The following is a 14,700-nucleotide window of genomic DNA, read 5'->3' as shown; positions in this document are numbered from 1 at the left end:
GATGGTGAGGGTCCACAAAACCATCAGATAAAAGTAGGCAGAGACTTTTTTTTTTTTAAATAAAACTGATCGAGAGATTTTGAAGTTAACTATTAAAACTTTGAACTTAGAACAACTGCAAAGGCAAAGAATGCAGGTTTATTAGATAGGAATGCAAAGAGCACTTGCTTTGCATGTAATAAAATGAAAAGACAACACACACCTCAATATGGTGATAATATTCAGGTGTAGATTAGTGATATGTTGAGGCCATTTCATCCAGATATGGTTAAGGGAAATAGATTCTTGGGGGTTACAAGCTTACAGCTAATAGTGATTAAATGAACATGAGTCTATGCAGTGGAGGGAAAGGGCCAGCAGGACCAGGGTGTCCCTTTGATTGAAAATGACTTAGTGTTGACGAGTGGGTGCAAAGATGAACAGATGAAGCATCAGCTCTGTGTCCGTGTGAAGGTCACTGTGGTGCCGGTGTTGACACTGAGAACATTTGTTGGTAAACAAATCCATCTTTGCAAAGGTCACAGTTTGTTCCTTGGCATTCTCTCTCACTCTCCTTCTTTTATCCTCTTTTTTTTTAATCTTTCCATCTCCCTCTTTGTCATGTAGCCACTCTTTTCCTTCCCTCTCCTGCACCCTGTTTACTCCTCTGGTTCCCGCCTGACTTATTTTCATGGAAAATGCCACATGTCGGCTGCCTCTCTGCAAAGAAAAAGCGTAAACCGCACCATCATCAGCACTCAGAAGCCTCCAACCTGATTGCACAGCCACGGGTGGCTACATTACAGCTGTCTCTGGACAGCAGCAGGTACCCGGAACTGCATGCCAGCAGAGATGGGCACCCATTTCTCCAAATGGCTGACGTTGGCCCTCTGCCTGCATGTCACCCTCTCGCACACAGCAGCCATGAAGCTAGCCAGCACTCATCCCCCCCGTCAGCTGTGCCACCCGTGCAGGAGAGGAAACTGTCACACTCCCTCAACTGAGTAGACGCTTCATTCATAAGCACCTGGCCAACGCTTATGTTCAGTGCAAAAAAAAAAAATTTAAAAAGAAAGAAAGAAATGTGCACATAAAATGCTCAGATGCAACCTGGCTGCAAGCGAATGTTTAGTGTGGCAGGAAACAAGCAAAGAAAGTTTAATTTTGTGCGTCAAAGCAATTTTATGCTCCTTGGCACAATTTACTTTTTCTGCCAATATGTTTCAGTTTGTCTCCCTACCAAAACCAGACGTCGCACTTAAGAGTGTAAATATCTGTTTCTCTATCTTGGGCAGGGAAGTTTCTATGATATAATTAATAAAAAGTCAATATTAAACAGCAAACAAGAGTGGAAAAGAAGTGCAGGGGAGAGAGTGGGAAAGAAAAGTGGCGGGAAAAAGAGGCAGTGAGGGAAACATATTTACTGACATCCATGGGCTGTCACCACTCTGATTAATGGTGGCTGGAATCCCTGCCTGGTGAAAAGGTGTTGTTGGGGTGTAGAGAAAGCCCAGGCGCTGACCCAGAACTAATAGCATTCGACTTGAACAAGCTGTCCAACCTGAGAGAGTGAGTTTCTGCTGTTGCCAGTGTGGGCTGGAAAGAAGCTGAAATAACAAAAGTCAGAAATGGGGAGAAAAAAGGTAGATACTGTATCCAAGTTCACACTGCAGCCTTTGAACTTGGAACAGCTGGCCTCCGTGGCACCTGTCTGGTCTCACTTTGTTCCTAACTTAATACATGGGAAATAGTTACTCAAGTTTTGAGAAACAAATCAAGATTTTTTATACTCAGGAGTCATTTGGTGTCATCTTCACCTGGGCTACAGCCTCCCTGGCTGTACAGCACTGGGCTGGAAATAAAAGGCTGTATAAAGGCATTATTCCCACCAATATTCTCACATCAACAAGATGAGTCAAAAAAGGTTGTTTTTTTTTTTTTTGTAGTTTCATTTTTGTAGATGAGCCAGAATCTGTAAGACTTTTTTAATGCACAGTAAAAATTCACAGATATGCAGAGAGGCACTTTATATTCTCAGATAAAAGCCCTACAATAATGCAGAGAAAACCCCAACAATCACATGACCCCCCCCTATGAGCAAGCATTTGGCAAGAGTGGGAAGGAAAAACACCCTTTCAACAGGAAGAAACCTCCAGCAGAAGCCGGCTCAGGGAGGGGCAGTCATCTGAGTCATCTGGGTGAGTGGAGGAAAACTGGACAAAAGACACACTGTGGAAGAGAACCAGAGATGAATAAATGATGTCAGCATGCTATTAAAAAGTGCATTTGCTGATGTATAATAGGTATAATATTAAACGTGTGCTAGCATGTCAGCATGCCGAAGTTGGCACCAAACAAAGTAAAGCCGAGACAGTTGGGAGTAATTAATTTTTCAGGTAATTTGTGATTATAAATCAAATTACAAGATAAGTTCATCTTTTTGACATTATTATTAAAGCATGACAGGACATCTGATTTATTTTATTTTATTTTATTATTTTTAGTAGCACTGGAGCCATTTGGGACCTGAGGAGACGAGCTGCTGTAGATTTTAATGAGGGCTCTTTTGTATGCTGTTGTATTGAAAGCAGAATGTGGTTTGGTGTTGTCTTACTTAAAAAAATGAAGGGCCCCCGTGCATACATGGTTCAGACCTTTACAGCACCGATGGCGTGCGTATTGAAACATCTCTCCACACATTGCAGATTCTGGCTTTTGAACAATTTTTAATCTGTCTTTATTAAACTTACATTGTAAGTAGAATTGTGTCTGATTTTAATGCACAAAGGGTCACAGCCATTCAGTAGTCGTGGTTTCTGTCCTTGTACAATACATAAATTTATCTTCTTTCAAATCTTTTAATGCTGTTATGTACAGTATATAATTAAAACCCACAATTCTACTCCAGTGGTTCCCAAAGTGTGGGCTGGTGCCCCCTGGTGGGCTGTGAAGGTAGTGCATGTGGGCCGCAGTAATAACAGAAATTCAGTTTGAAATTACTCACCAATATGTACCGTTACATATTTACATAAAATACTTATTCATATAAAATTGAATTTAAAATTATAATAAGAGATGCTTATGTTGTGGTATTTACTCATTACTTTGACATAAATTTACTGCTCTTGTATTGACGTTTGCGTCCCAGAGGCACGTGGGTCACACATTGGCATTAGCAGTTTACATATGACTGTGTAGCATTAGCAATTTATAGCCACCAGCCTGTGTTGTCTATGTTTTTTTAAATAAATTTTTCAAGGAAATACATCACTTTCTCTTGTATTTTGATTAGAGTGAAGATTTAAGAGTGGGTGGGCCTCATGGGATTTTCTGGTTTTTAAGTGGGTCGCAGAACTCTTGACTTTGGGAATGACTGCTCTACTCTTAATTAATTTTTTGGATTTGAGTGTAGCTCTTGGGGCCATGTACTTTTAATGTGCAGCAGTTTGGTCAGCTTTGTTGTTGTAAATGTGCTATATAAATAAACTTGACCTTGAATTGACCTTCATGTTGAGAAACATTGTTCTTAATTTGTTAAGCAATTTGCCCTCTCGGTCTTTCAGAGTGACAAACCCCTCCCCGTCTCTTCCTCCCACAGACTCAAATAGTCTTTTTGCTGAGGAAGATAAGACCTGGTTGAATTCTTTAAATACTTGGAAAATGCGCTTCATTGCTTCCTTTCTTACGTCCTTAAAACAGAGATGAATGTGCCATCCTTTACAAAAGAAAAGGTTTTAATAAAGTTTGCCAGAGTAGCAAAATTGCACTTGTATTATCTTAGGTTATAGGGTATTTTCCTAAGTCCTTATGAATTCTCCTCTCATCTTTGCTCGACCTGAGTGGGTAATGTATGATGTAGAGTGATTAGGAAAAGACAAAGGATGTCATCTTTTTTCTTCCATAATAACCCACAGTGACACCGGTGTCACAGTTTCGCATGTCAAGGAGATTTCCTTAAATAAGTTTGTAGTTAAAAAGTTTTTTGAAATTCTTGATAAATTTTTCTTGAAAGAGAAACGTGTGTGTGGGCTCTTATATATTTAAACACAGCCTCGGCCTTGCTGGGATGTTCTTTTCCAGACAGATTTATACCATTTTGGGCAATAACACATTTTCTTGGGCTTTAATTCAAGAAGGTTTTGTGGTTCTTTTGGTGGAATTTCCTATCATCGCTCTGGAGATGGTACACAACTATAAATTTCTGTTAAGCCCAACAACTTCAACAGCCTCTCCCACCTCAGTGAATACCTCTCTGCCATTAAAGATTGGATGGATTCAAATTTCCTCCACTTTAAAATCCTGCTATTAACATAGAAAGCTCTACATGGACAGGCTCCTGCTTATATGTCAGAGCTACTGAGACCTTATCACTGCCTCTCTGATTCTCTAACCAGGGTCTTCTAACTTATGGAAGTGTGTATGTTGGAATGAATGTGTGACCATGCTTAACATATATGCTTATATGTGGCTTTTATTCAAACTGTGAAGCACTTTGTAACTCTGTGTTTTAACTTAATAAGTTTATAAGTTAATATTATTATTATTATTATTATTATTATTTCTTACCTCTTGTCTTGGGTTTAACGCAGTACTATAAATGAAGCATACCGCTGGCCTCCTTCACCTGTATTAGCATCTCTTCTTGTGAAAGCTATCAGCTTTTTTGGAAACGGGGGTATATTTCAGTTATAGCTCGATATGATGTCAGTGCATTGGACTAGCCTATAGGCTGTAACTGCCACCCTTACAGGTTAATGTTTATGAACAAAACACTGGGACTGTTACATTTCTGTATTTTGTATAAAGATGTTAAATGAGAATTAGGCTTGGGGTGGTAAAAGCTCTTCTACTGAAATTGGCCCCTGGCTCAGCTCAAGTTCCAGCAGTCACAGCTACCTCCCTGTTCTCCTCCTCCTACAAAATACCACATAAAAAGGGGTCTTTGCTTCAAAATAATCTGCAGCATACTTGCCAGGAACATCATCCTGCCGAGGCTGTTTTTGCTGAGGGTAACAGCAAGCCCAACAGCTGGGACATAATGAAGCTTTCAGGCACTTGTTCTCCCATCGTGTAGCGCCAGCCCCTGTCTGCTTCCACCAGATGTTCCCCGCTTTCCCTCCAAAAGGCACTGCTGCCAAAAACAGGGACAATCCCGAGCAAACGAAAACCAGCTAACTCCACAGTCACTTCGTGATTATGGGGTGGTAGTTGGATTAATTGCTTGTTTCGTGTTTTACCGGGCGGTGCCCTGTCACTTAGTTGTCATTGTGTATGTAGCTGAGAAAATCAGCTTGACAGTAACTCGAGCTGCTGCTATCAGGCTCTTTGGTCTGGAGTCAGTTGGGGCAGATCAACATGATGTTATTGATTTCCTTTGAAACTTCAGGGGAGCTGCCATTATGAATAACTATGTTGTTTGAGTTTTGATAGAGGACGTGTCACTGTGTGTCCTAAAAAGCAGGTTCTTTTCCACCAAACCTAATGAAGAGGTTAGTGGGAGGCAGCTGCATCGTGGGTGTAACTATACACTGATCAGAGGAGGCTCAGAAGATTCAGGGATATCTACTCAGCACCACAACTGTTGTTGTGAATCAGTGCTGCTGAACTGAAGTTGGTGTTTCTCAGTGCTGCACAATTATATGCTGAACAATAGAACGGAGGCCCCTGAAACATTTGGAGGTTTAAACAAGTTTGTATCTGTGTGCAGACTTGGTTTAAATGTAGGTTCTGGTTAGGTTTTGGTTAAGTGAGCTTAATGCCCTCTAAAGCGGTGGAAACACAATGGTGTCCCTAGTATGTGCATGTGTACGTGTGCGTGCATGTGTGTGCTTTTTTGCAGTGCAGTTTCTGTTAATTATTTCCTCTGATGTAACCCTTGCCGGTGGAATCATGTTGCAGGCTAACTGAATTAATTGAGACTAGATGTTACATATGTAATTAAATGAACTCGTATCATTTATGCTTCGCTCAGTTCCTGTTAAACTGGTAGCACTCAAACCTTGCTTTCTTTGGGGCAAATGAAGGAATCTCTATGGGCCATCCTGTCACTGATCAATGCACATTTAGATGTTTAACATCTGGCAAGCCACTGGAAAGTGGCTTCTATGGCAACACTGCGTTGCCATCATCCTCCCATCATTAGCTTTCACCATTGCCCCAGGGTTCATAATGTCGTTAGAGATGCAGAAAAGTAGCGTTACATGACGTTTTCCAGCTCCTTTTATTGAAGACGCCTGCTATGCAGCCTGCTCGTCCTATTCCATGGACACCACAGGGAAATAAGACATGATGAGAGCGAGCAGACACGAGGTTTAAAATTTCCTGCATCATACCTAATTTTTTTTTTTTTTTTTTTTTTGGCAAACAAACAACATCACACAAGCTAGTGGAAAAAGCTTTATAGCACTGGTGCAATTTTTGGGGTGCTTACGGAAAATGGACCATAAAGGATTTGATGTTGACCCAGTTGGCATTCACAAACATTAACACTGTACATTTTCGGTCCTTCTTTTACATCCAGAACCTCAGCCTGTTTACATTTCCTACTAACAACCCAGAAATGTGTGCCATTGCTGCACTAAGTTTTAATCGAATGTGCAGTCAAAATGATCAGCCACAATGACTGAAATTATGTAGTTGTAATTACAAACAGATGGGAGGCTTTATTTGCACTTAAGGCGGTAGTGTGCATGGGAAATGCAGTGTGAACAAGAATAATTAAGAAGTTAAAGTCCTGTTTTGGTTTTTTTTTCCAAGTTGTGTTTAAATATCAACACTATGATGTACATTTGTTTTAAATTAACGATATATTAATGCTCGGCCTGAAGCAGCCCTCACCTTCAAGCCTTGGTTGTGAAGATAGTGATTTTATTTATTTATTTTTACTGATACTTCAGTGTGTTTATTTGTTTTGCAGGGAAGCAGTGTGTAAAGGCTCTCACGCTGAGATGTTTCCTGATACCCAGGGACTCACCGGGGAGTCAGTAACTCATCAACCGAGTCCGCCGGTGCTTTCTGCTTTGTGGCCTCCCTGTGGCGTATATACAGGAAAACAGTGTTACACAACGGGCACTGATTCCATTTTATTTGATAACAAGTTTTGACACATTTATGTTTATTTTTCTCCTTTATTTGGCACTCTCAGGACTAGCCTTATTTCCAAGGAAATGATATGATGTAAAAAAAAAAAACATATATATATATATATATATATATATATATATATATATATATATATATATATATATATATATATATATATATATATATATATATATATATATATATATATATATATATATATATATATATATATATATATATATATATATATATATATATTGCAACCTCTAGAGGCTGCTAGTGGACTTCACACTGCATTCAACCTTTTAACAAGAACAATTATCAATTAACTTAAAATGGGTCATTTTTAATCTTTAATTTGGATTATGTACGCACATGTCAGAATCTGGTATGAATGTAGTTTTGTGCAGCCATATGGAGTACTGCATATCTTCTAAATACGCAAATATCTTAATTATGCAGCTCTGTCTAGGAGCGCTTTAGAGTAGCTGCTTCACTGCTCAGGACCCCGACTGTCTGTACTTGCTGTACAACAGAGGTCACCAGAGGCTGCTCTTGCATGAAACTGGCACATCCGTTATATGTCTTGAGCTGTGAACTAAAGTTCCCAAAATGTGCTGTAGTTGTGAAAGTTTTTTTTTTCTCTTTAAACTACCTTTAACAAACAGTTTGTATCTTATTTCCACCCTCTCTGAAACAGCAACCCTGCAAGCACAAGCATGCTTTATTTATGCTTCTTGATTTTTATGTTTGACAGTTTTGCTGAGAGGAAGAAGAAGAAGAAGAAGAAAAACTCCTCCTCCCCATCACCCCCGTGTTTCCCCCATTGAGTTTGGAGCTGGTTTGATGTGAACCGGTGCCAGAAGTGTCACTTAGATAAATCACTGTTAACCCAAGCTGGCATAGCTTGGCGCTGGTGACAGAAGGAAGAATTCCACGTGGATCAAATAAATACAGATGTGAAGTAATTAGATGTATTCCCAAGAAGCCTATTGCAGGGCATGCTAAAGATGGCAGGGATCAGCTGGTTTTCCCACTAGCAGCTTTTATCAGTTTAAACAGGAACAGAAACTGGGTGGGTCACAGCCCAGGAGCTGACTTTTTGTCGGGATTAGCTACAAACTGGCTTTTATTTCTGTGGACACTTTCAAATTTGTCAGATTAAGCAAACGTTATATTGACAAAACACAAAAGTTTATTCAGGTAAAAGTATAAAAGCATAACTACTGTTCATGAATTAGGCTTTATAGTTTGTTTTTGTAGCTGATGGCTAGCATGTAATTTTTCTCTCTTTTTTTTTTCTTTAAATTTGAACTTGATTCAAATAATATGAGAGGCAGAACCTGACAAAAGGGAACAAAACATATAGAAAAGTATCAAACTCCAGGAAATGTCAGTGCACACAGAAAGATATGAACGCTGCCTACATAGGACATTTTTTAAAAATAAAATCTAATAAAAGACCTTATCAATTGTATTCCAAGAATTAAGCAAAGTACAGCATTCTGACGGCCCTGAACAAACAGGACTTAGAGAAAATGTCATTGCTTTGGTTCGGTGCAACATTGTGAGCGGTGCACTCGATCGAGGCCCTCCGCCAGTTTATGTAAAACACACTTTGATCTTCAATCCAAAAACACATTTGAGAAACACGCTGCTTTAAGTGCAGCATCTTATAACAAAGGCGGTGTGCATTTGCCACATAATACTGCCATTACAATTAATGCCACATCCCTGTGAAATTGAACCCCACTTTTTTTCTTTTCTTTTTTTTTTTTCGTCGCAATTATGGGCCCCTTCAGGAGGGGACGTATTTATGTCCAGCAGTTAGCAATGCATTGATTTAATACGTTTCTAATCAGGACATGCAGCTTCGGGGCCTAAAATGTTAATTTTTCCTGCTGCTTACAAAGTAGCCTTTGATTTTCTGTCATGGCAGTAATTACAGTGTTTTGCCACTAGACAGGGGGAGAGCTTTGTCTCGTCTAATTATGAGGTAATCATTGCTGTAGTGCCAGCATGTTGTTCTCACCTTTTGTTGATACTATTTTGATTTTATTTTTACAGCTTCCAGCTATTACCTTCCCTTCCAATTCACACTGTGACACAGTTAAGACTGTGTGTGTGAGTGCACGTGTGTGCGTGTGTGTGTAAGTGTATATCTGGAGTGTAGTAGCCTAGTGACTGTAATTGTTGTGGTATGGGTGCTGTTAATTACTGGAGTAAACGGTTGAATCACGGCCAGGGCCCTTTGTGGCTGCAGAGTGGCGGGCAGCAGAGGAGAGAGACAGAGGGCTGGAAAATTGTTTTTACCATCTGGGGACCGAGGGATAGAGAAGGGGAAGCAGAAAGGAGAAAAAGGGGAACAGCAGCAGACAGAAAGGCCCAATTGGTGGTCAGAGCCTAAGGGTCCGGGGGTCCATATGGAAGGCAACACTTTGCCTTGCGCTTTATTGCACACCTTGCTGTTTTAATCAATGGCAAGCCTGTTCACAGAGCCTAGAGCTGCAGTGGTTGTTTCTCATTGTCATACTACTGCTTCCACTTTTCCTGCTCCACTACACCCCAGCACGCCTTACCAAATCTCTGAAGAGCTGTGCAGCACTTCCAGGTCTCTCTGAAAGCCGGCGAAGTAGGCGTGCTACAGTGAAAATGTTTGCACTTTGTGTGAGGTAAAAGCTCCTCTTTGGTAATGATGATTTGATACGCTTTAGGCTCCTGCCTGCGCAGCTCTAATTTCCCAGCAAAGCGGGATAAGAACGCAGACGCCCGCTGTGTTTGGAGTCGTTTCTTAAAATGGACGACACCATTCCATCTGAATTCCATTTGAGTGCTGAACATAATGGGATTAGGCTACAAAAGGCGGCGAGACAGTGGGATATGTGCTAATAACACCATAAAAGTGCCAGTCAGCAGTGGTCTGACTCCCTTGAAACCCCACACTGGTTGGAGGCAGTTAAGCACGTGGTGAGGGATAAAAGGCCTGTGTAGGGGGTTGAGTGTTTTATTTTATCACAGAACTCTTGCAAGAGCATCAATATTGTATTAAATTAGTCCCATGCATTAAATTACCCCCCCCCCCCCCCCACCCACTCACACACACACACACACACACACACACACACACAAAAACAAAACAACAATAAAAAAATGACAAACACAAAAAACAGGTGAATTCTGCTTGTACCAGGATAGCAATCAGTGCTGTACTGTATCTGGTACCATATAATTACTGTAAAGGATGCATACATTCAAATGTTTACTCTGATCTGAGCATTTCCATACTTGAACAAATATTCCTATATAATCCTAGAAGCTAGAAAACGATAACTTATGAGTGGTTTTATTTAGTCACAAGTCCTCAGAGCTGATTTTTTTTTTTCTTTTTCATGGCCTCTTTTTTTTTTGGCCATTAACATTATAAGCTCATGAAAGGAAATCACACGAATGACTCCAAGCTCATGAAAACGACAGAAAAATTAAATATTTTTATAATAAAATGTTGAACTTGCATCCTGTTCAGCTGTCTTTAGCAACCCAAAGTGGCTGCAATAAAGGGAAGTAATTATGCAAAAAATAACCATTTAACTTGCAGAAATTGTAAAGAGAGGAGATGTACTATTAACATTTTAGCTTAAAGTGGATTCCCTTGGAATAAGACTATTATTATAACGAGATAATGGAAATCTCATAAGTAACAACTCTCAGCTATGGGTAACTAAAACCCTGTTTACAGTTCATTTGAAAATGCGTTGTGGACAGCCAGGACTCTGCCACATTTACACCTGTGTCTGTTGTGCACCACCATGATTTTTAGTTTACTGTCAAGTTACTCTTTGTCACTTACTGTAAAAAAGGGCTGCATGCACAATTATTTTCTCCAACTATCAATAGTCAAGCTCCAGATTTGTTTAGTGGCAAGGAAAACGAAATGCTTCAGTAACTAATATACATCTTCAGGGCGTTCTGACTATGGAAACCGGCAGCCTTTTACTGTCTTTAAAGATTTACGCCTCTCTCACACAGTTAAAATAAAATGCAGAAGTTATCAAAGTTATCGTTTCCATTGAACTAAAAATCACTTTTTTGTACCAAGTTGTGAAAAATGCTTTTAACTGCTGGGTATATTAACATGGGAATATGAAGGGGCCGACTCTTTTTGATGCCGGTGTCAAGTGGCCTTTGGAGGAACTGCAGTATTTGGCACTTCCACTTTGACTTCATTATTCGGCCAAGGCTGGCGTTTGAGTGAAGGACAAGATTGAAAAAAGGACGACCATCTCCAGCACTGATGACATATTTTCATGTTGTGTCCTGGTTGGGGGATACATCGGGGCACATTAGCATTTACTTCACAAAATCGATGTGGTCAGATGTGTCACAGAACATCTCGGCAAGTGTTTTGAGAGCTCGAATCCTAACGTGGTGCTTCTTTACTCTCGCAAAGGAGCTTTACTTTTTGGACTGACTGCCTGAGAGACATCATAAAATTAAACAAGGTCTTAATGCCTGTGTTTTCTGGTATTTTTAAGGTAAGATTTTAAAAACATCAGAAGCAACCTACATTTTATTTGCCCTGTGGAGAGTGTCTGCCGTTCTGCAAACCTCACCATCCCTAAGAATGCTAACTGACACAGCTGCACGATATCATCCAGATGTCTGCATTGTGCAATTAACAGCATGTTCAATGGAAACAGTCCCGCATTATGTCTTCTGTACAGAAGTCAGACTGCAACAGGCTGCACTGACTGCTGCACTGACACCCTCACAACTGTTTGGCTCCTTCTATTACACCCTTTGCCATTACTTGGATTTGTGATTAAATTTAGCAAAGTGCTGCCGATAGCCGAATTGTCCAGCCACTCTCAATTACTGTCTGGGGAAGGCACCTGAGAAAGCTTAACACAGCAATTAACAACTTAATTAAGTGCCACAGCCATTGTGGCATTTCTGGAGCCATGCAACAAGGGGTGTATTGATTGCAGGGGATTGCCAGTTGGTCCCCAATTGATCGCCCAATTGATTGGCTTGGATAGGCATTCCTCAGTGACTTGGGGAAGGAGTTGGTGTGTGTTGTGTGTTTTGTCTCAGAGGAAGTAGCTGTCATGCCATTGCATGACACACTGATAATGACCTGCCAGACTGGCTGCATGGCCTCTACCGGTCCCCCCTGGGTGTGACACATGTGTCTGGTGTCAATCATTCATTCGCTCACTCACTGTCTCTCTCTCTCTTTCACACACACACACACACACACACACGCACGCACACACACACACACACGCACACACACACACACACACACACACACACACACACACACACACACACACACACAAACCGAAGCCTCAGGACTCTGCCTGAATCCTAAGTAACATCTGCAGTCTATTCATTCTAAATACACCTGACAGGGGTGCAGTAACACAAGTACAGACACAGCAGAATAGACTGAAAGCACAAGATGCAGCCATGAACCGATAACTGAAATCACAAATACGTGTTAATATCAATTCAGTGGATAAATTTGTGGCATTTAGATTCTGTGTGATTAAAATTAAGTCACAATTTCTTTAAGCACTGAGACTTTTCTACAAAAAAAAAGATCCATTGATGCCGTTAAAAGACAGAAAAAACTACAACACAGGACAGAAAAAGGATGCACCAGCCAACCGACACACATTCACACAGATGCAGTGCTCCCCTGGGAGCAGTTAGGATGCAGGATGAGGCTGGATGTTGGGGGGGGGGGGGGTGGTGGTGCTAAGATGTCAAATAAAATGTCATCTCTTATTGTGTCAATGAAGTAATTCCCTTTTAAAGGCTTGACCCTTCACCTTAGAGGATCTCGGCCAATTGCACAGTGCAGCCATGAGGTGATAACAAATGGCTCAACCGTGGGGGGGGGGGGGGGGGGGGGGGGGGGGGGGGGGGGTGCTGGACTCACCCTGGACCAGTCTCGCCAGGGAAAGGATGTGTCTGAATCAATTACAAACCGCTTACTCTTTCAGAATCACTCATCCTACAATTTGGATCATCTACAGATTGTAAAATGCACTTAATTTTTTGTTTTTTTATATATATTGAACCATTTTCATTTCAGACTCTGGGGTAAGGTCCTACTAATTAACACACCCCCTTTCAATTTAACATCATTACACTCTGTGCCTTAGTAGTTTCCCATTTTGCCACTGGGGGGTAGTATTATATGGATGAACCTGAAGGTAGCTCCATTGAAAAACTCTGAATTCCTGCTTTGGGACCATGCGGCTGTCCATACAATGCACGCTGTAATATTATTAGATTCTGAGGAGAAAAACACTCTGTGTGTGTGTGTTTGTGTGTGTGTGTGTGTGTGTGTGTGTATTTGTGCATGTCAGAGTGTTTGACAGGCTCAGCTCTGCCTGCACCTGCTGTGGTTCTGAGGTGCTCAACTTATGACCTGTAATTACATTGCTACTTTGCTCTTAAATCTCAACAGAGCAGTTTGGTCTCAGACACTTCAGTTACCACACCTCAATACCTCTCTTGCTCTCACATTCTCGGCAAAATCATAATGATAGTCCAGGGAATGGACTGATTCAAAGTTTACTGCAAAAAACAGACAAAAGACATGGTTACAATTAAACAGTTTTCATCCTTAATATTAGGCACAATTTTAAGAAAAAAATGACCTGTAACCCCCGTTGACAGATTTATAAATTCTAGCACCCATTTAAATACGAAGATGTTTCAACACTTAAAGAAGGGCTTGTGAAAACAGCACGACAAGGCCAACAACAATGCCCCACACATAGTCTTTGGAAACAGTCTGCATCAATTTGCATTCAAACTTGTTGTAAAATAGAGAAGAGCAAGAGATCTATCTATTGGGGCACATTTGAAGGTTGGGTCCAGGTCGCATATGTTTGCCCTTGCATAGTTCTGGCACATTGTGGTGTAACGGAGCCTCAGCTGCAGGATTGCAATTTTTAATGAAAAAGTGGGGGGCCCCACACCCAGGTAAGACCCCTGGAGGTTGTATTTCCAGGGCTTTGTTATAACCCACAATGAGGCGCTGTGGATGAGCACACGTGCACACACACACACACACACACACACACACACACACACACACACACACACACACACACTCATGCACACAGATTTAACCCAACAATGATGATGGCTACAGCAGTGGCTGGTATTTCCCTGAAAAAGCAAATTTTAGATGTATCCTTGATCATCTGAAAGACTCTATCAGACATTAAATATTAAATGTCTCCAAACTTCCATTAAGCATACGAGGAAACAGCTGAGGTTATTAAATGCCCACCAAATACAACTTTAGAAATGGATTGAAAATTTTTTGGTGAAAACGTAAAAAAGGCAGTCAGACATTTTAGAGTTCTTTGTGGGCTTGTTACAGATCAAGGACAGTCCAATCACTATTACGCAGAATACCATAAAATATTCAAATTTTCTTACCTGAATTATGCTAGTCATTTTTTGTAATCATTTGGACTTAGTTCAAACACTTTAAATGGATTTCATCAGTTACAAAAAATGATGCAGAATGAGTTTGTGTTATTGAGCACTGGAGGGACTTACTTTACTGTGTGCATGCAGTCACATGTATCTAAGAAACACCTTTGAATTTCA

This window comes from Archocentrus centrarchus, chromosome 3 (genome assembly GCF_007364275.1).
Source record: "Archocentrus centrarchus isolate MPI-CPG fArcCen1 chromosome 3, fArcCen1, whole genome shotgun sequence".
Taxonomy (NCBI): domain Eukaryota; kingdom Metazoa; phylum Chordata; class Actinopteri; order Cichliformes; family Cichlidae; genus Archocentrus; species Archocentrus centrarchus.
This window is presented reverse-complemented; position numbering follows the sequence as displayed.